The sequence below is a fragment of the Rhagoletis zephyria genome, unplaced genomic scaffold (genome assembly GCF_001687245.7).
Source record: "Rhagoletis zephyria isolate East Lansing unplaced genomic scaffold, Rhagoletis_zephyria_1.1 Rzeph_scaffold_00441, whole genome shotgun sequence".
Lineage (NCBI taxonomy): Eukaryota > Metazoa > Arthropoda > Insecta > Diptera > Tephritidae > Rhagoletis > Rhagoletis zephyria.
Genome location: NW_016157525.1, coordinates 115,185 through 139,649, shown reverse-complemented (window position 1 = coordinate 139,649; position 24,465 = coordinate 115,185). Strand labels below are relative to the sequence as shown.

At 34.8% G+C, this 24,465-nt stretch overlaps 1 protein-coding gene across 2 annotated transcripts in view; it reads left to right on the top strand.

Annotated features, from left to right (window-relative positions):
• Positions 1-24,465, top strand: part of fz3 (frizzled 3) — a 144,385-nt gene that overhangs the window by 13,770 nt on the left and 106,150 nt on the right. The window lies entirely within an intron of this gene.

Below are 24,465 nucleotides of genomic sequence, written 5' to 3'. Positions count from 1 at the left end.
CAGTAGTTACTAAAATATCGCAGTTTTCGTATTTCTGGAAATTACCGTTATATGGGAAGTGGGCGTGGTTACAGTCCGATTTCCCCATTTTCAATACCAACCTACCTTGGATTAACAGAAACCTACATACCAAATTTCGTTGAGATATCTCAATTTTTGCTCGAGTTATCGTGTACACGGACGTCGGTAACCGTTCTACCAATTTGTACCAAACTCGGTGTGGTTATTGTGCTTGCCACATAAAAGCAAAGCGTTGAAAATTATTGAAATCGGTTTAAAATTACGGACGCTTTTCATATAACGGTAAATTTCAGAAATGCTTGAAACTTCAATATTTCGAAATTTAAGGACGCTAATTTACTCAAAATTGATACACCCCGGCTTACCATCTGCGGTAGGTTTCGGAAAGGTGAAAAAACATATATTTAATATTTGCGCCGGGTATTTAATGTTCGGCTCCGCCCGAACTTAGACTTTCTTACTTGTTGATATATATTTTTTAATGTTTTTTGCTTCTCCTGTAAAATTTAAAATTCCTTGTTACGGCCTTTGTGAATTAAGGTAACCATATGTACATATGTATATAAAAAGTGTGCACAAAGCGTTCGAAAATTAATGCAATAAAGTAGACTATACTTTTGGAAAGAAATTCATAAAATAAATATTCAGCAACGAAAAATAAAGCGGGGCAACGAAAAGTTTAATTTGGGTTTCAAAGAAAATACTTTAACAAAAATCTACCAAAATCGAAAAAAATTTACCCTTTACCAACCCAAATTTTATCTACCAATTTTGGTATTAATTTACCAAAGTGGCAACCCTTGCTCTCTGCCCATGTACACATTCGCATTCGCAAAACATTCGTATCTTTTGATGCGAATGCGAATATCGACTGCCAATGTGTAAAATGATGCGAATCATTCGCATAACGAATGCGAATGCAAATATTCGCAACATCCCTGGTACGTATGTATGTACATATGTACTTTATCCGTTTATCCATCACTCTGTAAATATATATATGTATATACATACATATATGTATATGTATGTATGCACTTTTGGGTAAATATTGTACCTCTATTTTCCAATACTCCTCATTATTTTACTATTTTCCAATACTTCGACATTATTTGCTTACTGGCTTTTCTGGTAGACACTTTTTCGGCCTTTTCGATGCAAACAGATCAAGCTCCCATAGGTGATTGCTGTGTAGATTTGATGAAGATGAAAATTATTTGTTAGTGTACGTGTAAGAACGGCACTATTGTACCGAGTGCGATTTTTAAGGTGCGTCAATCATTATATGAATGTGTGTATTGTTGTATAAGCAACACCCTGTGGGGAAAATCTCTAGTTCTTAACTGGTGCGCTTCTAGTACATTTAGACCCAATACTGGTTCGCGATAAATCTCTTTTGCATGCAAGCAACTGGCGAATTTAACATGGCGATGTCCTAGGAAGTGTCAATTGCCGCCCGCTGCATCCCTTTTCCGATAGTTCCGAACTAGTCCTAAACTCTATAGTTCCGAACTAGTCCTAAACTCTATAGTTCCGAACCAGTTCTGAAATCGACAGACGAGAGAAAAAGGTATCATGATTTTTCAATCTTTTTGGTTCTTCCGTGTATGCGATTTTAAGTTATTTTGAAAGAAATGTGTTTTTAATTTGAAATTAAATTTGTTTGAATGATTGTATGAAATGTACGTTTACATACCTTTAGCTGTAGCTGAGTTTGCAGAGGTGCTCGCTGTTAGATTCCATACGGTCCCAAGATGTTAATATGTTAACACAAAGTTTTGTTTTGTATTACCAAACTATGAAAAAGCATCTGCGAAGTGCAGAATGAAAGTGCATTTGAACGAAAAAGCCGCCAAACACATATCTATTTAAAGTGAACAAGCCCCCCGCTGCATCCCTTATTCGATAGTTCCGACCTTGTCCTAAATTCGACAAATAAGATCTAGTTCGTTCTGCATCCCTTTTTCTATAGTTCCGAACCATTTCTACATTCGTCACTTTAGATATCGATTTCTAGTGAAAAAAACTGAAAAAATTAGTATTTTAAAAGAACCACTTTTCGCCGATTTTGGACTGGTGGGGATCTAGTTCATATCCGACTAGTTCCTTTTTGGCGATAAAGACCTAGTACGGAACTAGAAATTTGATTCACTAGTCCGCGGTTTCCCTGCAGGGCATTTACTAAAAGCACTTCTACACACATTAGGTATGTTCACCATTTTGTGCACTTATAATTGCAAATTTATGCAAAACCAAAAATATTTCCCACTGATAGTGAACGACTAATTTGGTTGAATTTCACAGCTGATTAGTGGAGCAAAGTATTTTATAGTTATTTGATAAAATATTTGAAATATTTTTACAAATAAACGAAAAACTTGCCCCCAAGTAATTTTAGAATGGCACTTGCTGCCCGTACCAGTGCAAAAGCAGCCACCATCACAAATTTGTATTTGTTTTATGTACCCCAATTTTTGGAGCCTCCTGTATATAATCCAAAACTTTTGAGGTATATTTTGTCGAGTTTTTGTTAGGTTTTAACATTTTAATCTTTTTTCGACTTTGTAATCCATCTTGTTTGCGCTTATTTGTTTTGATAATACCAGCTGTTAATTTTCAATTACTGTGCAAATATAAGTATGCAACGGATTTTTAGGTTGCATATTTGCAGTTGTTTTGCAAATGCATGGCTGTATACTTTATTAGTATTTTGCAAAAAAATCCTAAACAAGTTTCTAAATGCAATGATGCAATACCATTTGCAAAAGATTCTGAACCGCCCTATTAATTTACGCACAGACATACTTATGTAGGAATATCTCTTCGAGCAGCAACGTTAGGAGTATCATTTGCGTTAGTAACCAAAAGTAATGGTAATGTATGTACATAGATATGCACAAAACAGATACATATACAGTGACGGGCAAAACTGTGACATGGTGTAACACTTTTTACTTCAGCCATCGCTATATAACGACGTTCATACTTTTGTTGTATAGTCTTGTTGGTACATCCCTACTCCCTCCGTTATTGACCGACCATTGTGATTCACAGTTTGTCTTACATGATGCGCATGGGCTTAATTTGGGTCTTTGAACCAATACCATGCCCGGCCATCTGATTGAAAGCGATTAATTTAGTCTTGTCAGACCAAATAACCTTCAATTGAAACTTGAAAATATGTTTTTATTGCATTCTGAACGGCCTAACATATCCCAATAGGCAACGGTTCGGTTTTCGTGCGATACAGCGAAATGCTGCCACACTCGCACATGTAATAATAATAATAGATTGGCGCTTACACATATATTAGTGTTTGGCCGAGCTTCTCCTCCGACTTGTGGCGTGCGCCTTGATGTCGTCACACAAAGCGGAGGGACCTACCAGTGATGATAAAGTTGCCACAATTGTGCTTTTTTGGTACAATTTGAAACCAAAAAGTACATTGACACCACATGGACCTTTTTGGTACATTTTGGAAATGCAGCGCTATGTGTATTTCTATTGGTTTTAGATTTACGCTGGTTAAAAACTTCTACTTTTTATACAAATACTTTCTTCCTTCTTTACTCCATGCAAACTTCGACAAAATTTGTACTACATTACAAGGTTGGCAATTCTGAGTACTTATAGAAATGGTTTTGTCTTTTGCTACCTCACACCTTTTCTACCGGATCACGGAAACTTAACAAAATTTAAATATATGCAAGTTATGGGAACGAATTAAATAAATTCAAAACGAACTGAACGACCGGATGCTTGCAAACATTTTTAAAATACCTTTATTGTCTATTCCACATTCCTCCGCAAAAATTGAACGTGACTTTTCTGTTCAGAATCTGATAAAAGCTAAATGTAGAAACAGATTACAATTAAAAACCCTCGATTCCTAATAAAAGCAAAAGATTATATAAAACCTTCTCAAAGTTTTTGTCATGATATAAAAATACATACATGGTCTTTAAAAAAAAATGTAACTTACGATCTCACAGAAAGTAAAATGCTTGACTAATTTTTATTCTACATTTAATACATATGGGTGTTTCCATCGGAAGGTCCACCACGACAAAAAAAATAAAAATCTTCTATCTAACGTATTTACGGGCCGATTTGTCTGCTTTTTAAAATATATACTGGCTATGTAAGTAGAATCATGTTTGCGTAAAATGGTCTTCCTAGGTGGCGCCAAGGTTGAGATATTTCGAAAAACCGTATTTATGGTCCGGTTTGGGTCGAATTTGGCGTATGTAGTTGAAACATAATAAGTCATAGATTTCCAACAAATTCACCCTGAATAGGCGCTGAAGTCAAAATATGAAGTATATTCTACATAAAATACATGTTTTATTTGCGTTAAAAATTCATTTAAAAGCAATATTAACAAAAATATAACGATGGAAACTTATGTCACGTGACGCTACGTCACGTGACGTTTAACACTTGGGGTTGTAAAAGAAAATTGAAACAAGTTGCATTAATTCAAAAAACTCTAAAAACAACTAGAATTGCTCCAAATCATAATAAAATAAGTCTCATGAAAATATCCATCCACAATTCGCAGAGTTTTGCGATTTTGTAAGAAAAGAAAAAATCTACTTCCATTTTTTGTCACGTAACGACGCTCTCTTTAAATGCTTATATTTCAGGACCAAGCAGTTCGATTGTTTTCATTTTTCGGTTAAATATAGAGCCAATTATATGCTATACAATGGCCCAAAAAAGTTAAAGAAAACAAATGGTATTCCTTGTTTGTATCACATTGAAACGTACGACTGTCACGTATGAAAATACCCATATATGTATATTTTTACAAGATGTTTATTTAAAAGGCGTTAAATAAATGTATATTTCTTTTAAACATTTATTGTTTTTGTGAAAGCGTTTAAAATTTTTTGTTGGTACATTTTTATTAGATTTGATACATTTTATTCTGACGTTTGGTACAATTTCGAAAACTTCATTTATCATCCCTGGGACCTACAGTGTTAAGCCGACTCCGAACGGCGATTGTATTTTGATGAGAAGCTGTTTTTCATGGCAGAAATACACTCGGAGGTTTGCCATTGCCTGCCGAGGGACGACCGCTGTTAAGAAAAAACCTTTTTCCATATTTTTTGCGGTGTTCCTTTGACCAGGACTTGAACCCAGGTGCTGATGAGTGAAAGCGCGCACTGCTTACCACTACACCACAGCGGTCGCACTCGCACATGTATTATGATCAAATTTGCTTGTTTCTTCATTATGATGGCTTTGCGCTCAATTTGGCAATTCTTCGCCTCGCTGTCTATTGATTTGCATTAAAGTTAATACCTTATATGGTAGACAGACGAGAAAATTAATTAGAATTAATAAGCATAAATGCAAATTAAAATTTTACCCTTACAGACGGCAGTAATGCGGATAAACCAGCCGCAAGGTCGTGGGATCGAGTCCCACGGCCAGTAGACTTTTTTTATTTCTTTTTCATTATTTTCTTTATAAGTTCTATATTTTTTTTACGTTGCTTTCAGTTAATTGTTGTTGACTTTTTAATAAAATTCAACTCTAAAAATTAAAATTAACTAATAGTAAAATAAGAAATGTGATGTAAAATAAAGCAGATGAAAACAAAATAAAGTAAAATTAAATATATAAAATAAATTAAAAAAAATTTTCGAAACCGCTCCAACCGAAGATCGAACCTGGCAGCTACAGGCTTGTAGCCCGCAACTCTCACCACTCGGCTACCGCGTATGCGAAACTCGCCTGCTTCGTTTGTTTACTTGTACAAAAGACAACAACTGGCAGTTTTTACCAGTGTTGTCATCGAAAATTCCCCGAACCGAGTTAATTCCCAAAAATTTCGTGCATTTGTTCGGCTGCTTATGCTCATTTTAAAGAGGAAAATGCATGAGTTAAAGCAAATAAACGCTGGTTATGCAAATAACCGAGCCCGTTTGTCTACCGTATAAAGCGCTTCTGTAATAGTGGCTGTATCGCTACTTGCTGCTAAGTTCACAAGATATCGTACCGTAATATTTTTTGACAGACTTCCTTTGTTCATGGGAACATTTTCAGCTATATTTTTTCTCAGTCTTAACATTTTAAAGTAGCAAATTCCAAAATTGTTTGCCACTTTTCGTGCGGTCCCGCCTTTCCGCAGTAAATGTATTATTTACATTTATGGTTCCTGATTAACTATGTTATTTACTGGTGATCACTTCTTCAATAAATTACAATATAGAAAAGTCATCTGACTTCCAACTAAGTAAGAGATAACTGTCAAGTGCAAAACTGAGGGTGAGTGCAAAACTGTAACATCTGCCTAAATTTACATTTTTGTCTGCTGGTTTTTTTATTGTTGTTGTATTGACTTCAAATCGTTATGAGAGAGGGAGTAGGGATGTACCAACAAGAATATACAACAAGTAAGAGCAGCGCTGTCTTCGGCTATTCCGAAGGCTTCATACCTTTCATGAACATCTGAAAAATCATATCTAAACAATCAGAGGTATGGAAGATATACATACCTTATATAGCACCAATCTAAGTGATTTTCATTGCTGTGTGATCGGTATGTAAACCGGTAACACAATTTAATGGGTTTAGACTCCTACATAAAGGAGATATATCGTAATAACTGGTATCTGAACAATCAGAGGTTTCAGAAATAAAGCTTATACAGCATAGATTTTGACGATTTTCTCAGTAGACTTTGTATTATTATTTATATAATAGCTTACGAAATTTATCTGTTTTAGCAGTCCAAATAAAGGAGTTTTAGAGTAAAACCCCATATCTGAACAATCAGTTGTATGGAGGATATAAATAGGTTACAATGACCCGCTCTTTGTTAATTTTACTAAACTTTCTGTTGGTAATTAGAGAAAATATTGCGAAATTTCATGTTTCTAGCTACATATATGGAGAAGTTATAACAAAGAATCCCTAATCTGAACAATCAGTTGTATGGAGGATATAAATAGGTTACAATGACCCGCTCTTTGTTAATTTTACTGTAAACTTTCTGTTGGTAATTAGAGAAAATATTGCGAAATTTCATGTTTCTAGCTACATATATGGAGAAGTTATAACAAAGAATCCCTAATCTGAACAATCAGTTGACAATGAGTGACAACAGTGCCAAATTTCCATGTTCCTAGCTACTTAGATGGAGGAGTTATAAAGAAAAAACTTATATCTGAACAATCAGTTGTATGGGAGCTATAGGTTATAGTGACCCGATCTTTGTAATTTTCACTTTAAGTTTTCTGTTGATAATGGGTGGAAGTATTACAAAATTTCATGTTCCTAGCTGCATAAATGGAGGAGTTATAACGAAAATTCTCATAACTGAACAATCAGTTGTATGGGAGATATATGTTATAGTGACCCGATCTTTGTTATTTTCACTGTAAGTTATCTGTTAATAATGAGTGAAAACGGTGATAATTTTAATGTTCCTAACTGCATAAATGGATAAGTATGGCAAAAAATCTCATATCTGAACAATCAGTTGTATGGAGGATATAGGTTATAGCGACCCGATCTTCGCCATTTTCACTAAAAGTATTATTTTGATAATGAGTGACAACAGTGCCAAATTTCCATGTTCCTAGCTACTTAGATGGAGGAGTTATAAAGAAAAAACTTATATCTGAACAATCAGTTGTATGGAGGCTATAGGTTATAGCGACCCGATCTTTGTAATTTTCACTTTAAGTTTTTTGTTGATAATGGGTGGAAGTATTGCAAAATTTCATGTTCTTAGCTGCATAAATGGAGAAGTTATAACGAAAAATCTCATATCTGAACAATCAGTTGTATTGGAGCTATATGTCATAAGGGTCCAATTCTTCCGGTTCCGACAAATGATTAATAAATTATAAAAATACACCCACCTACCAAATTTCATCCGGATATCTCAAAAACTGAGAGACTAGATTGCATACAAACAGACGGACCGACAGACAGACAGAGAGACAGACAGACGGACAGATGGACAGACGGACATGGCTAAATCGACTCAGCTCGACGTTCTTATCATTTAAGTATACATTTTAATGGGTCTATCTCTTCTTATTCTGGTACTTACAAACATCGGACCAAAGTTATTATACCATTTCATGCTCATGGGAGGTATAACAAAAGGATGAAAGTCGTTAGAACTGGGAAATATAGCGGTGGCTGAAATAAAAAGTGTTACACCATGTTACAGTTTTGCTCGTCACTGTATATACACAGGGAGAATAGTAATTGAAGTAATTGGCAATAATAATTACTTAAGTAAATTGCAGTTTCAAATGTACACAGTTCAAATATTTGATGCCACTTCCATAAACAATTGCTGATGCCAAGNCGTCACTGTATATACACAGGGAGAATAGTAATTGAAGTAATTGGCAATAACAATTACTTAAGTAAATTGCAGTTTCAAATGTACACAGTTCAAATATTTGATGCCACTTCCATAAACAATTGCTGATGCCAAATATGTACATATATGTACATATATTTATATATAAATACTGAACCATCGCGTGTAATGAATCATGTTGCTGTTGTTGTTTTTTTGCTCTTTATAAAAGTTAAGAAAGTTTCAGATCACAATGAGAATGGCCTAGTAACCGGGCTGAATTCAACCACACACAATAACCACGAATTTAGCTTCTCAAATTTAGCTATTTGTTTTTAACTTTTGAACTAGCAAAATCAAGTTTGTATAATTCGTAGAGCGATGGGTTAAATAATCACTCTTTAATATTATTCCATAAATAATTAAACACAAAAACTTTAATATTTTTGGTTGGCAGATGAACGCATGGCCTATTTATAATCTTTTTTGCACAATGATTTGGCATCTCTAAGTGAAAATTCAAAATTCACTTTTCGATTGATATGATTCATTTCACCGGACTACTTATGGCAACTTAACTTATCGTAACTTAGAACTTAGAAAATCAAAATGAAATAGATTAGGTGTTGCGTTAAGTTACGTTAAGTTTTCCCTGTTCAAGTATAAGCAACATCGATTTAAGAGAGTTTTTTAGTGACAGCCTATAAGTTATGTTAAGTTTCCATAATTAGGCATTAAGCGTATATGTACATATGTATATGTAATACGTGAATCTAAAACTGATCTAATGACCCCTAATGCACCATGAAAATTTAAATTTTTCCTAAGTTCGGCCTCATGCTCAATAAAATTGTTGAGTATAATTGCTATACGCCCATAAAAAATAAAAAAAAATAAACAGAGTTCGATACTATAAAATTCATAGTATAAATTGCTTTCATCTTTTACTCTTGCCGGTTGCCTTAGCTTTTAGAACCATTTTCATACATACACCGTTTTTACAGATATACATAGGTATAAACAGATGTACAAGCGAAAGACATGAAAAAGTGATAGTCTCTTTTTCCAACTAATAATCGCCTCTTCATGGCGCATTCTTTAGGCTACTAAAATGAAGAAAAATAAAATAAAATTCCCGTTCCGCTCATAACCATTCGCTGCACTCGCATAGACTCAACTGTGTAGTCCTAAAAGTCCATTAACACCTTCCGTTGCGGGCTGCCAGACACTGGTCTGCTGTCGCTGAGTAGCATGCAACTGCATGGGCTTCTTTCATTTTTTCAAATGTTTTGTTTTTTATTTTTGCCTTGCCGGCTTTTTCTTTTAGGGCACTCGCCTTCAAGTTGTCCGAATGACGTAGTCCGTCCGATTTTAAACAGTCTGTTAGTGTTTGCTGTGCAACTCATCTGCACGGTTGCCACTTGTTATAAAAATAACCAACACAAATCTGAAGAAAAAACAACCAAATTAAAAAAAAAAACAAATTTTTTATTCATTTATCTATTCTATTCTATCTATTACAAAAAGTAAAACTTATTACAAAAAACAAAAGTTCAACAATTTTATTGAGCTGAGGCCGGGTTTTTTTTTTGAAAATTTTCTGGAAAACCTACATTACTCTATTCTAACAGAGTCACAAAACTTAGCTCTTCACTGTTGTGATTTCTAGAGCGCTGAAAAATGTGCTACAAAAATTCGATTCAAGTGCTAGAAATATACACAAAAACTTAAAAATTTGTGTTGTAGCGAAATATTTTTTACAGCGGCAAACTGTGAGGCGCAGTAGAAATCACAGCAGTGATGAGGTAAGGTTTGTGACTTTGTTAGAATTCGGCGGTAATTTACATTTTGGTAGAAGTTATAGCTGATATTTCGGAAAATAAAAAATTATTGAAATACTTGTGCGTTCAATCGCACAATTACATGTTACATTAAAAATAGGAATTTGAAAAATTAATTTATTAATTTTTGGGATTCAGTATGCAATAATACTTTTTGTAAAAAAAATTTGAAAATTTTTAATTAAAAAAAAAAAGGAACAACCAATCCAGAGAAAAAACTACCAAACAACCAAATTAGAAAAATTAAAAGAAAAACAACGAAGTTTGGTTGGAAACGACCAACAGTGGCAACTGTGCGCATCTGCCTTGAAACGAAAAGTCAGTGTGCCTATGTAGATATGTCTGCCTGCTTGTAATCCGCGGTAATCAAAAATTGTTTCAATCCATACAAGATTTTCCTCTTTTCTTGCGCAGCTCGGATGCAGCAGTCACTGCAATGCTGCATTTCTTAAAAATTACCATTTGTTCCTCCTTTCGCTTTGTATTCTTGTTTCGGACCCATCAGCATTGTTGCTGCTCTTTTTGTGGCTGGCTAATGCAGTGCACCTTCGGGATGCCAGTGGTTGGTGTCCGCCTCTTTTTATGTTTGACTGCCAGCGTCTACCAGACTCTTATTTTTTTGGTTTCATTTTATTTTTTATACTTCCAGTTTCTGTGTAATCGCTCTGCTGCATTGTTACTGTAGCTTGACTTAATTTAATTTTTGTAATTTTGATTTTTTTTAAGTGTTTAACTTTTAGTAAATTAGCGTGTTTCGCTGCATAATGATTACATTACGGCGCTCAGCGCAACCCTTCATGGCACATTAAGGCTTCAGCATTTGTCCCTCGCTTATACGTGGTCGCACTTCAAGCCTACTCTTTCGTTTCGAGCATTTTATTACTTCACCCGAAATTTGGTCTTACATACGTATATATTTTAAAAGCAGTTTTTAACTTTCAATTCTTCGGAAATCGTCTGCAATAGAGAACACCAGCAATAAAACTGCCTTAATGACCCATAATTAGTGTTCGGGGATGCGGGGACAAGAAGTTGGACTGACATATTTGGTAGTAAGTACTATTAGTGCATAATATGTTGGCGCGAGTAGTTCGCTAGTTTTACTGTCCAGCAGATTGACACCAGCACTAGTGAATCGCATTTTTGAGTTTGAAAGTGAACACTTTTTGTATTGGTAGAAAGGTATAGGGCTGATTAGTTAGAAAGAAAAGTCGAAAGTGAATTTGACGGAAACGTTTTTTAAGTGAATACATATGTCAGGTCAGGAACAACTGTCATACCTGAAAATTGTTTAGTCAATGTTTCATCGTGTTACAACGAATGCAACGGTACCGCTACTTTAGTTTTGCCGATTTTGACAATTCTCGAAAAACTAAACAACGCCACACTTTTTACCGAAAAATTTAATATTAAGAAAATTTATTGCTTTGACAGTTTCTTGTATTTTCCTATTCGGCTTTGTTTACTTTTACTTGAGACATGTCATCGCCGCCAGGACGGCACAATCTTGTTTCTATCATTCTTGGCGTACAATGCAAAATAAGAGTGAAATTATTGATTAACATAAATCCGCTGATCCGGTTCCAATCGTATCATACGTTCACGGATCGAAAACCATACGAAAGAAAATTAAGTTATAGTACGTCAGTCGTATAAGCTGAAAAATGTGTTTTTACGTTACGAGTAATACGATATCATATGTGACCTACCTTACCATGCCATGAAATCCAACAACGAAGAATTTATCTGTAGTTGAAGCCCGTAGTGCAGAAATATGCCTATGTATCAACAGCTGATTTCGTCATGGACGTCAGTAATTGAGAGTAATTGAGTAATTGAAAATTCTGCAGCAACCAGACTGCGTTTACATTTGTACGGATTCTGCGTTCTTGGCTAAATACACTATAAGGGATACGGATTCTGAGTTCTTGGCTAATTACACTATAAGGGAAGATCAAATTTGATTATGTATTTTTTAAGTGTGAAATTTTTAACGCGCGATTGAAAAGCAATCACAGCCCTAGCGTAAGTTTTGGCTTCATTTACTGCATTCTTTTATTTATTAGTATCGGCTTTAAGAAAAAGTATATATCGTCACTAGACATGAATAAAGGCGCGAGTTCAAAAGTTGACCGCGAAAAAAGACGCATAAAAAATTTCAGCGAAGAAAGACTCTTACCATGGTTGGGTGTAACAGTATGTAAATTCCCCAAAGAGTTTTTGAGGAATGATGCTGAAGTGACATTCTGTGGATCTATGTTTACGCGTCTTACTTCCGAAGTTTTTCTTAAGTGTATTTTTTCGTCAATTTTTTTGCGCGTCTTTTTCGCAATCAAAACACTATCGCTCCGTTATTGGTGTCTAGTGATGATATCGCTTCTGGTATTCTAGGCACGGCTGCAAACCACACCAAAAATCAGATAAAGCTTCTACCGGTACAAGAACCGGTTCATGACCGTGGTTCGGTTCGGTTCAAATGGTTCAATTTTAGTATGATAAAGGATACAAGTATTGCAAAAATATATCAAATCTATAATATAAAAATAGAAGGCTTTGTTACTGAGATCAAATTCAAATATCCACATGTATTGTGGTGGAAAGATAAATAGGGACGCGACATTTTACCAAGTTTTGGCTATGTTTCTTTTTGTTTTTGTCTTTTTTTAATGTTTGTATTTTTTTTAACATACAAATCCAAGTTTCAAATTTTGTACAAAAATTATAAAAACTCTGCAAAGTTTCATCTAGATTGCAAAATTTTTAATAAACGTTTCTATGAACAAATTTTAAGTTTTAACTTGATTTTTGACAATTTTTCACGGATACAAAGTATGTGGGACTTTTTTGTATAGAAGAAAATACGTGATACCCTAAACAAACCAATTATTTGAAATCAACGCGATCAAGGCGAAATTAGAAAAATTTTAATAAACTACTTTAAGGTTTGGACAAGTCGTGAGCCTAGTCGAGTAGACAAACACAGCATACTCAGGATTTTTAATTGACACCCAAAATCGTGGCTTAATGTTGAAACCCCCATTTTCGGTCGGTTGGAGCTTACACTAGGCCTTAACTTCACATTTACAAGTACACCTGTGGTCAAAATAATAGGAGTGCGACATTTGCCAATGTTTCTTTTGTTGATTTAATGTTCATTAATTTTTTTAAAAAAGTATAGCTCGTTCTATAAAAACAACCCCCTTAACCCCCTTATTCTAGAACCCGAATTTTGGTAAAAATCCACATGCTGCAACACTTGCGGAAACATGTGCAGCATTGCCAACTATCAGTTGTTTTTCGAAGATAGCTGAATGAAGGAAAACAAAGTGGAAAGGAATTAAAAAAACACTCATGGAGTGCTTATTTATAATAAAATTATTTGATTTTACATATTTTGATTTTACATACCGTTACATATCACGCAACCCTGCCACCGCATGACCGTGACGTTGACGTTGCTTATATCCTCTCTCTCTATCAACAGCAAATTTGATATGTTTCTACGCACTTCTACGGTACCCTGCGTACACGTTCGTGGGTAACCGCGCTCTAACACTTATTTCTCCTCTTCCAGCGATAAGAGTCTGTGTCCAACAGCAACGGAAAAAGATATGCAAATAACCCTTTCCCACTGAGAGGAGCACACATCTACAAAAAATAAACCACCTGTTCTGTTTTGTGGGTTATTTTTTCTCTTAAATAGTGACACTTTCAAAGTGGAGAGGAATACTTTCGGCCTCNCACAGCATACTCAGGATTTTTAATTGACACCCAAAATCGTGGCTTAATGTTGAAACCCCCATTTTCGGTCGGTTGGAGCTTACACTAGGCCTTAACTTCACATTTACAAGTACACCTGTGGTCAAAATAATAGGAGTGCGACATTTGCCAATGTTTCTTTTGTTGATTTAATGTTCATTAATTTTTTTAAAAAAGTATAGCTCGTTCTATAAAAACAACCCCCTTAACCCCCTTATTCTAGAACCCGAATTTTGGTAAAAATCCACATGCTGCAACACTTGCGGAAACATGTGCAGCATTGCCAACTATCAGTTGTTTTTCGAAGATAGCTGAATGAAGGAAAACAAAGTGGAAAGGAATTAAAAAAACACTCATGGAGTGCTTATTTATAATAAAATTATTTGATTTTACATATTTTGATTTTACATACCGTTACATATCACGCAACCCTGCCACCGCATGACCGTGACGTTGACGTTGCTTATATCCTCTCTCTCTATCAACAGCAAATTTGATATGTTTCTACGCACTTCTACGGTACCCTGCGTACACGTTCGTGGGTAACCGCGCTCTAACACTTATTTCTCCTCTTCCAGCGATAAGAGTCTGTGTCCAACAGCAACGGAAAAAGATATGCAAATAACCCTTTCCCACTGAGAGGAGCACACATCTACAAAAAATAAACCACCTGTTCTGTTTTGTGGGTTATTTTTTCTCTTAAATAGTGACACTTTCAAAGTGGAGAGGAATACTTTCGGCCTCTGGTTTTTAGGCATGCCATTGTTACGAATTTCGAAAGTTCGAAAATACGATTCGGATTGCAGCATACTATTTCTACGATTCGTAGCAAAATCCGAATACGAAAGAGTTGCAGAATAGGGGTGTACATCTTTGTACGAAAAGTAGAAAAAATCTACAGATTTCAACAAAATTGCATCAAAGCATCAATTTTTGTAATCAGAACGAGTATGCAGTTTAATACCTCAATTATCTTAAAATTTACTTTTGAGTTTTTTTTTTGCTGGTGAAATTACAACTCATGGAGTTGCTATCAAACAAAGAAATTTGTGCAGTTTTACCATACGGGATGGATTTTCAGACAAAGATATGTGTTACAAAACTTGAAAAATGCTACAGTCGATTTTCATTTTGAACCGAATCGAACCATTTTTTGGAGTGGTTTTCGGTTCGGTTTTAGCACTTCAAAAAAAAACGGTTCGGTTCGTGGTTCGGTTCAAAGACAGAAAAAAGCGACGGTTCGGTTCAAAACCGGTTTGCAGCCCTGATTCTAGGTATGATTTAATTAGTATTTTTGGTTAAATCTCTAAAGAAATATTTTTTTATTGCTAAAGTTTGGTACTTTTAAGAGTGTTGAATCTTCGATTTTTAAATTTGGCGCTATGAAATTTTGAAAATAGCATTTTTTGCATAAATATGATGACGAGTACATGGTTGATTTTCAAGTGGCTTAAAGTTTAAGGTTCGTGCGCATAAACACATTTGGCCGTATGAATATAAACTAAGCAATTGCTTCTTTTTTTAAATTTCATACTTTATACTTAAATTTATTCGAATAAATCGAGTATGCTCAGTAAAAAATCTCTAGTTACTTAACTTCCAAGAATCGCTCCAAGAGAACTATCCAAAGAAGTACGAAAATGTTAACCTTGCAGGTATTTACTAGTTTTATGAATTTTTAATTTATTAGTTTTAATCTTACATTTCCAAAATCTATTCCCTTGTTAGTGTAAAAAGGAGCAGCATGTAAATTATTGGTGTAATACCTATAAAGTGCTCTAATTCAAATTCGGCTCCAAGTTTAATCCTGCGGTATCAAAATTACGAAAAATACAACCCTTCATAGTTCTGTGTGTCTTACTTATACTTATGTCCATACATATGTATATATGTATTATTAACAAATCCCAATAAAAATATTCTCACACATCCACCCTTCACATAAGTAAATATCACACATCAAAGAAACTTAGCGTTTACATTAATTAAAATTGAATGAAAAAGAAACTCTCCAAAAACACACATTAAAGATCAAACATTCGCTAAGTGAAAGAAAAACCTTACATATTTTGCAAATTTATTCTATAAAAGTACGACAAATAAAAACTGATCAGCCGCATTAATTCGGTGTACTACCTACACTCAATTTGTATTTCCGACTTTGAAGCGAAGATAAACGTAAACATTAAAAATCGTTGAAAGCATAATATCAGCAAAGATCATAGCAGATGGCATTTCCCACAACAACACAAATTACAACAAAACAATCGCATTTGTGTATGCACAATTCATGAATATAGCTGACGTTATTAAGCGTATATATTTCATAATGATTTTCAAAGTTGATGATGAACATGATCCTCAACGGTTTCATAAAAAGAAAACACAAAAATGTAGAGAGTAGCAGCAAAGCATGTAAAAGGCTCACCGACTGCAGGCAGATTACAGAGAAAGCAAGCTCATAAACAAATAGGAAATAAAAGAATAGGAAAATAAAATCATGCGTTGCTCATCAGGCCTACATACATTAAGACGCATTTTCATTCTATTATTATCATTCTTTTTGATCTTTGAAAATATGTATTTTTTTCGTATTATGAATAATGTTGTGGTAAGTAGTTGAAGTTTTTGTTGTGGGGCACTTTATTCAATGAAAGACTCACCGCCAGTTCCATTATACTACTTCACACACAATAGGGAAATGAATGGAAGTTTCGATATACATAAATATGTACATTAGACTGCATCACCAAAAAAAGTTGCGGTTTTACCACCGGGATTACAAAATTTATTATATTTTAAGACGTCCACCAAAACATTTCGAAAAAATATTAAGATTTAAGCGAGCTGGACCGATTTGAAAATACCTCGAAAAATGGAGTTTTTTATGAATAAAAATAGTTTCTTAAAGAACTTTTGAAAAATCCCCTCAGATGACAAAACAGATTAGGCTTAAAAAATCTGCATACAAATATTTAAAAATCTTTTAAACGGAATCGTAATAATGAGATTTTTGATGCTGTTTTTTTTACTTTTTTACAAAGATTAGTTTACGAAAAACTTAAATAACTGGGCCAAAACTATTCTTATTTAGACTTATGGGAAAGGTATTTTCCCACTATTTTTATTTATGTGCAAATAAGAGTCATTCGTGTCCCTTTTTTTCAAATACCAACACATCTTAATTTAACTTTGAATGATGTTCGTTCATCCTACCTTTCTTTTCATCATTTGAACGAGCTTATTAGCTAAGAAATAAAAAAGGTGAGAAAATACCTTTCCAATGATCCCTCACAAGTCTCAAGTTTTTCTTATACCAATCTTTGAACAAATTAAAAAAAAAAACACCATCAAATATCTCACTATTACGATTCCCTTCAAAATTTTTTTTTTTCTTTTTTATATTTTTAATCTTAAACCGTTTTGTCATTTTACGGGATTTTTTCAAAAAACATCTTTAAGAAACTATTTTTATTCATAAAAAACTCCATTTTTGGAGGTATTTTCAAATCGGTCCAGCTCGCTTGAATCTTAATATTTTTCCGAAATATTTTGGTGGACGTCTTAAAATGGAAAAACAGTACCGTTTTTTTTTTTGTATGGGAAGTGATGCAGTCTAATTAACATATGTATGCACGATCCAACTGACGGCTATACATTAGAGTGGTCCAAAAACAGTAAAGTCGGAATTCTGATGCCGCCACTCCCTACGATTGTTCTATACCGAAAAAGATTCACCCCTATTTTTTATTTTGAAATCTAAAAATATTTAGGGAGTGCTCAAAGCGCTCAAAGTTTTCCATCTATTTTATATGGGGAAGAAACAACTTTTCGTGGAAATGGTATAGAAATCTTGAAAATCAATATTTTTCGATCGGAAAACTAACCAGGAGATTTCCAAAATTAATACCCATTTGTTTATTTAACCCGATTTTAATACTAAAGATTTTTATTGGGCCCCCCATTGCATTTTCTGAGGGTTTGGCGGACCTATAAAATATAAATACCATGAAAAAATGTTTAAAGAAACAATTGGGTATTATTATTCGGAATCTCCTGAAGAGAAACAGACTGTTCCGATCGAAAATTATTGATTTTAAAGAATTATATACCATTTCATTTTGAGCGCTTTGAGCACTCACTAAATATTTTTAGATTTTAAAAGAAACAATTGGGGTATATTTTTTCGGAATAGAACAATCCTAGGGGATGGCGGCATTGAAATTCCGACTTTCCTTCTTCATATGCATTTTTGGGCCACCCTACATACATATATGTATCTGCATTTACTGGGTATAATTTACTTCGCTGATCCGGCTGCCTTTTATCCACAATTTTCAGCGGTTCGTTGGTTATACTATAGGCATTTAGGGGATTCCCTTAAACTCGTAAAGTCTTCAACTGTGTAAAACTCGTAAGTGTACGAGGCTTTTATGGGAACGCCCCCTGTGTGAAAAGGTGTAAATAGGTGCGTCAGTCACTTATGTTTTACAGATCAACCAGGATTTTGTGAAGCAATTTTTCTTTCTTAGTATTTTCCATAACATCCCGCCGTCTTGTCTCTATCAATCTTGGCCAAAATAAAATTAAAAATGCCGAAAATTATCAAAAAACCTAAGTCAATACAGTTAGGGGATGAAACTATTAAGGGGAATAGGGGAAATTTCCCCCCAAATCCGAGTCGGTCTCGAAATCCGAGTTTGGTTAAGAATTCCAATTACACTCTTGGTAATGTGATTCTACTTCCGGAACAATTTCGTGCTAATTGAAATTTTTTTCTGAAATTAAGTTGGCCATTTCTAATAGATTTTGTCGCTGTACTCATATCTGAAAAATATGCACAGCATTTTAAAATACATCTCTTGTCCTTTCACAAGCCGCACAGTGTGTTTTTTGAACACTTATGAACACTTTGAACAATTTTTGTATTTTTTATTACACTACCATTATAGATTTTGAGACGAGCAACACGATTCCACTATTCAAAATTCGAAAAAAGATATTTGAACACCTTAATTTAAAAAATGCATTAGTTATTGCATTTTTTCTATTTGCATGCAGCTGTTCACTCAATTTTATATCCCACGAACAATAAGTGCAATTCAAGACCTTTAATTTGAGCCAAGGTAGAAGCCTCTAGACCGTCTGAGAGCCAAGTTATAACAATTTTAAACCAAACTTCACAACTGCTGTACTTGTTTTTACTCCGAAATTTGAAAAAAAATTGCATAAAGTGTCGAATGAAATTGCGAAGTTTAACTTCAGAATCGTAATAATTTAGCTCTCAAAGCGCCTAGAGACTTCTACCTTGGCTTAAATTAAAGGTCTTGAATAGCACTAAAACTGACTTTGTTGTTCGAGGGATATGTATAAAATTGTGTGAAGGATGCACAGCTGCATGCAAATCATAAAAATGCAATATATAATGCATTTTTAAAATTGAGGGGTTGAAATTTTTTTCGAACAGTGGAATCGTATTTCTCGTCTCAAAATCTTTAATATTAGTATAATAAAAAATACAAAAAATGTTTTTTTTTTTAATATATCCGTTGGATTTTGCATGGTTTTTCCGAAGAACACTATTTTTGACCAACTTTTCTAAGGTCAAGAAGTGATTGTGGCTCAATGGCAATATTTTGCCTTGAAAGGCAATTACATTAGCTTTCAAAGTAATTTTGTTTCATATCAAAATATTGGTAGAAAGCGCAACGATTAATTGACATGAAGTGTTAAAAAAGCACACTGTGTGCTGTCGAGTTAGCTCGAGTATCTTGTTTTTCATTTGAGAAATGTAATTTTTAAATTTTAAAATTACTACTGTGTATTTTTCTCAAAAAACTATGACTCAAAACATATGATTTATATAAATATAATTCATTTATAAACAATATACAATAAATAAAATAAAATTTCAATCATACTTGGGCGTACACAATTTTTGATTCGTATTACAAACTACCATTAAATTTAAAATTTCTGCGGCAATGTTCAGACATTTCGTATATTTTTTTTAAATATATATTTATTGCAGTTGTTGCGGATGTCGGGATGGACAAGATTCCGAGCAGCAGGGTCGCTGGATAACGTGCTGGGCAGGCGGTCTGAAAGGACGAGTTCCAGAGCCGCACTGCCTTCGCTTCTCTCTATTTAAGTAATTACAATCCAGAAGTCTGTGTTCGGTCGGAAAGGACAAGTTTCCGAGCCGCACTGACACCGGTGTTGGGTAGTCGGTCTGAAAGGACGAGTTCCAGAGCCGCACTGCCTTCGCTTCTCTCTATTTAAGTAATTACAATCCAGTAGGCTGTGTTCGGTCGGAAAGGACAAGTTTCCGAGCCGCACTGACACCGGTGTTGGGTAGTCGGTCTGAAAGGACGAGTTCCAGAGCCGAAATTGATTTATTGCGGATATCGAAATTTAGTATATTGCGCATCATTTTATAATATCGGAAAAGTCCTTTATTTTTAGTCTTCTTGCATATCCCGAGCTAATTAGATCTCTCGTTAGTCGATTTGGATGGTTCATTAACCGTGCTGAGTAACTGGTGCTTAGCCCTCTTATATCCTCATGCACCTTATTTACATTAAGATCTTTGTGAATATTCGTATTTTTTATGTACCACGGTGCTCCGCATATGGCGCGTAAAATTTTCGACTGAAGTCTTTGAAGTCTATTCAGAATTGAATTGCATGCTGTGCCCCAAAGCCCGATTTCATATGCCCAACATGGTTTAATCATCATATTAAAAATCAACATCTTGTTATCTAGGCTTAATTTAGATGTGTGCCCTATAACCCATTGAAGGCTTGCTTGTTCTAGTTTCGCTTGAGAAATTTTGCTTTCTATATGCTTCTTCCAGGTAAGTCTTCTATCTAGTGTCATTCCAAGGTACTTGACAATATCTTTTTGTGGTATAGCCTTGCTGTTTATTTTTAGCGGTGGGAAAGTTTCTTTCTTCAAAGTAAATGTTGTCTGAACACACTTTCTTTCGTTAACCTTTATCCTCCAAGAACCTAGCCATAGCTGTATTTTCTTCAAATATTCTTGTAGCTTGTAAGAAGCCTCTTTAGGGTCTGAACTATTGCTTAGGATAACAGTGTCATTAGCAAACGTTGAAATGGTTAGAGTTTGGCAAATCCCGAGAGTATATTACGTACAATATGGGTCCTAGAACACTGAATTTGAGGGACATCTGCATATATAGGGTAACTTCCCGTTCTAAAGGAATTCTGCCTGACTCTGAAGTTTCTCTCCATCAGAAAACTTTCCGGAATAGCATCCGTGTTTGCAGGGAGTGAAACGTTTAGTTTGTATATAAGGCCATCATGCCAGACTTTGTCAAAAGCTTGAGAGATGTTCAAAAATACACCGGTGCAGAATTGCTTCCCTTCGACGGCTTTTCTAATACAAGAAACAATTCTATGAACATTGANTTTGTATATAAGGCCATCATGCCAGACTTTGTCAAAAGCTTGAGAGATGTTCAAAAATACACCGGTGCAGAATTGCTTCCCTTCGACGGCTTTTCTAATACAAGAAACAATTCTATGAACATTGAACATGTTCTACAGTGCCATGTTTTTCACGAAAACCAAACTGATGTGGTGGTATTATTTGGTTACTTGTTAGAGAAGGTTGTATTTTTTTCAATAGAAGTTTTTCAAATATTTTGGAAAATACAGAAATCAAGCTAATGGGCCGATATGAATTTACTACCGTCGGATCTTTGCCTGGCTTTGGCACCATAACTATTTCTGAAAGTTTCCATAAGTCAGGGAAGTGCCTCAACTTAAGCATGTTATTAAAAATATGTAATAAAAAACGTACGGTAGTTAATGGAAGCTCCTTTATCATTTCACCTGTAATCCTGTCGTAAACAGGCACTTTATTCTTTTGAATGTCATGAATAGGTCTCGGAATCTCATGCAAAGGCATGTTTTTAGTGGGCATCTTCAAATGGAAATGGTTAAGTTATCTTTACGAATCATGAAATTTTCTTTAAAATGGCATTCAATCGTTAGTGCATATTTTTTCATAGTTTGCAGTAAATGCAGGGTTTTGCATATTTTGCAAAAAATACCTGTTTTGAATATTTATTGTGCATATTTTAATATATTTTACAAGAAATGCATATAGGTTTTGCATATTTGTGCTTTTTTTAATTTACAACCATTTAAATTTAGTACGAAATCTCTTGACAAATAAAAATTACCTTTAATTTTTCCCAAATATCTTCTTGGATAGTAAGGCACTCTCCTCTACCTTTGTTAGGACTGTAGGAGAGAACTGGCGTATATCTCTATCTAATACAACATTACCCTAATATGCGTCCCGGGACATGGGGACATTTACTGATACGAGGCAGCGGACGAACTAGCAAGGCACCGCACTGAATGTGTCCCACGTATAAATTACCGAAATTTATTATTTGAAGACCAAGCAGAGGTGAAACCATATAGGATCGTACAGGATTACCCGGCAGTTCTGGGTGTCCTACGACCCACTTAAAACCAAAGCTCTCTTAGGAATTAGCAAATAAGATACCTACAAACTTACTGCAGTGTGCACAGGGTACTGGCCCGTTGGGGTACATGTTGAAAGAATGGGATTGCCCTTAACAGGTTCTGTCGCAGTTGCGATGGGCCTGGCTAAAAACCGACAGTTGAACACTTCTGTGCGAGTGTCCAGCCCTCAAAAGGATGAGGCTTAAGACACTCGGCAAGCCATTCCTTCAGAATGTTTTAGAGTGCAGCTGCCTCTCTCTGTATGACGTATTGAAATTCCTTAAAGCCGCCAAATGACTGTAGGTTGTTCGAGTTGTGGGATCAAAATGGAAAACTTGTTAATTACTTGTCGCCAAGTCACCAGTGACAATCCACATAAACGAACCAACCATTCAACTGAACCACTATTAAACTATCAATGTTTCTATTTACACAAGATTGTAACTGTCTGCTTGATTATAAACTAATTTTATACATAATATGCTTTGTATTTTGAAGGAAATTGTTTTCGTTATTTTCTTGTTAAAATACACAGTTTACAGTAATCCAGATAGGCAAAACAAAAAATGTAAATATGCTTATTTGACAATTCGTTTGAAGTTATTGGTTCATATTTTTTCATAGTTGTCGTTTTCGTTAACCCAACTGAAATTCAATTTCAATATTTTCTTATAGTGAAAAATATTTTCAAGTCACATAACGAATAAAACAAAATTCAAAGCAAATCAGGCGTGAAGCGTAAGCGACCAGATTCTGTTCTCACATAAGCCATACCGGGTTCCGAGCGTAACTTTGAGTGAATAATGGTGGGCTGACTTTGGAAAATGGTCCCATCGATTAGGTGTAAAAGAAGTATTACTAAGCTTAAAGTAGAACTCTCTAGATTACGTAAACTGCGTTTATGTTGAACAGATAGCTGGCACTTGATTGGCTAATATGAGTTTAAACTAGCCAGCTGGCGTGTTTAAACTAAGTTTAAACCACAGCCGTGCATTGAAAAACTGCCCCTTATAGTGGAGAACTCCATAGCTTTTATGAAATATGTATGTATGTACATAAATTTATATCACGACGCTCGAACAAATGCACGAAATTTTCATAGTTATTCGCATTTGAAAGAGGATAATGCATGAGTTAATGCAAATAAAGGCGGTTTATGCAGATAAGCGAGCATGTTTGTCACACATATTATTATAATTTAGATATCTTAACGAAATTCGGTGCAGGATTGCCTTTGGAATAAAGTAGGTTAGTATTAAATTTTGGCGAAATCGGTCAATAACCACGCCCAGCTCTCGTGTAGTTAATTAACTATCGGGCATGTTCTGAAATTCGAAACTTAGAACTCGACTCGATTTGCCAAATGCTTTTTAAGTATATCTGATGAAAAGGGTGAATATTCTAATTGAAAACCGTAAAAGAAGCAGCAGCGATATGAAATAAATCATTTTAATGCGAGACTTGTAAATTTTTGGGTTGAAAACCATCGAGAAAATGATCGAAATCGAGTCGATTTCAAATTTTCGAATTTTAGAACATGCCTGTATATTTATACCCGAGCGCACTTGTGCACAAGGGTATATAAATTTTGTTCACATACCGGTTGTTCGTAACAGCCAAAACGAATCGAGATAGATATAGACAAATGTATACATAAATGTTCACAATGAATAGAGAAATCGATCAAGCCATGTCTGTCCGTCCGTCTGTCCGTCTGTCCGTCCGTCCGTGTACACGATAACTCGAGCAAAAATTGAGATATCTCAACGAAATTTGGTACGTAGGTTTCTGTTGATCCAAGGTAGGTTGGTATTGAAAATGGGCGAAATCGGACTGTAACCACGCCCACTTCGCATATAACGGTAATAATTCACTCAAAATTGATATTTACAATAATTTTCAGACGAAAAATAAGAATATTAAAAATTTTTGGAAAATGGGCGTAGCCACGCCCACTTATGGTTACATGTGTATATCTTGGTAACCGCTGCACCAATTTCTTCCAAAC